The following is a 2,090-nucleotide window of genomic DNA, read 5'->3' as shown; positions in this document are numbered from 1 at the left end:
CTGAGAGAAAACAAAAGAGGAACTCTTAATTAAACTCCATGAATTAAACATCCTTCTGTCTTTTAATGATGGCATTCTGTAGTTCTCTCAAATGTGATGTGAAGAACATTTTGAAAGCTTTACCGAGTGTTTCTAAGCAGCTCACAGTGACGCCTGTTGAACACTGCAAGCGTTAGCGCCGCGTCAGTGTAACTACAGCGTCACTGCAGCTGAAGATGTGCCAGAGTATTCACATTGGAAGTGTATGTACAGCGTCACAGCAGCGGCTCCAAAGCTACATATTTCTTTACAAAGACAACTATACATTTGTTTTTAGAGGGTGGTCAGCTATAAACTTGAATGTTTTGTAGTCTTGAAAGTGTGTTAACACGGGGATTCACATGTAAATAGTAAACAACGAAAATAGTGGTCGACCGATATATTGCTAAGGCCGATATATCGGCCGATATTTGGCATTTTTTAAATATCAGCATCAGCCGATAAGTTTCTCTTCTTGGCCGATGTGTTCGAGGTGGACTTTTATTTTGATGGCATACCGGAATTTTATTTTGACTGCGATGAGAAAAGCAGCGCCTGAGCACACACAGTGCTAACACTCTCTCTATTGCTAACTGTCATTATTAACAGTTCTGTCTAATATGAATAGAAGTCTGTCTAATAATCAGACAGAATGGTTAAACCAAGGAATTAATGTATACAAAATGTATTATAACGATTGCTTTTATATTATTATTAATAGAAAGGCAAACATTATAATACTTTCTCTTTTGCCATCAGCATTAAGCAAATATGCATTTATTTCATTTAAACAACTATTTGAATGACTAATTAATATTTAATTTCTGTCATATTTATGTAATTTTTACTGTGTGCTGTATGTAAAATGAGTGTTACCTTGGCTTTATTTGAAAACTATGATACCCAATACACACAAACTTCCCAGAATACTGATTGCCCTGTTGGTTACATCCTTTTTAATTATATTTGTATTAAATATTTATTTATTTGTGAAAAATACTTTGTCATCTAAAGTATAAGTATGCTTTTTTTAAAAAGTATATATATATATATATATATATATATATATATATATATATATATATATATATATATATATATATATATATACACACACACACACACACACACACACACACACACACACACGCTTTATATCAGCTATCGGCCCCCTTGCTTGACAAGATATCGGCATTGGCTTTAAAAAAAACAATATCGGTCGACCTCTAAAAAAAAACTGCTCTTGTTGTTTCAGTCATACTCAAATGTAAAATATTGCCTTTTATAATTTTTATTTTTTTATAATAGATGCTTTTTCCCCATATAGGTGCTTATCCAGATATGCGCTATATTAACCAATAAACAGTGTAATGCGTTTCTATTTGCATTTCTTATAGAAGCTGTTAATATGCTTTATGTAAATTACTTGTGATTAAGCTCTGTTTTTGTAACTGATCGGGAGAAATGTGAATTATTAGTTGGATTTTAACTAATCGCTAGGCTAAGTGAGAATGTCAAAATGTATTTATGTAGAGCTGAATAAAAAAAGTAGGCTATGCGTTTCTAGCCGACTGTAATTTAAATCTTAATAATTTTCTTAGAAGCTGTCAATATGATTTAAATGATTGTCTTGTTTTTAATTTGTGCCTCGTTGTCCGTTTTTGTAACTGAAGACCTGAAGCAGTATAATTATTAATTTTATTTGCGCTAATTGTTAAGTGAGAATATTATGTTTTAGTCAATATTTGTTTAAATATTGAAAAGGTGTGATTCTAACCAAGATACACGCTGAGCGTTCATAATATTTTTTATAAGGCCGAATGTTGAAGATGTCAGTATGTTTCACGTGCATTTATTGTGTCTATAGCTCAGTTTATACAACTGTGGAACGGAAAATAAAAGGCGTAAGTTTGTCATGTCAATCGTATGTGAACACGTGTGCAATATTTACAGAATACAATATTTACAGAAGCTGTCAATAATAAATGATTAATGAATTTCTTATGTATATACTCCATTGTAACTTAAGATCCTGAGCAAGATGAACTGTTTGTTGCGAGTTTGATAAAATG

This window comes from Carassius auratus, chromosome 11, assembly GCF_003368295.1.
Source record: "Carassius auratus strain Wakin chromosome 11, ASM336829v1, whole genome shotgun sequence".
In the NCBI taxonomy this organism is placed as follows: Eukaryota; Metazoa; Chordata; class Actinopteri; order Cypriniformes; family Cyprinidae; genus Carassius; species Carassius auratus.
The sequence above is the reverse complement of the archived record's forward strand: the minus strand, read 5'-3'. Positions refer to the sequence as shown.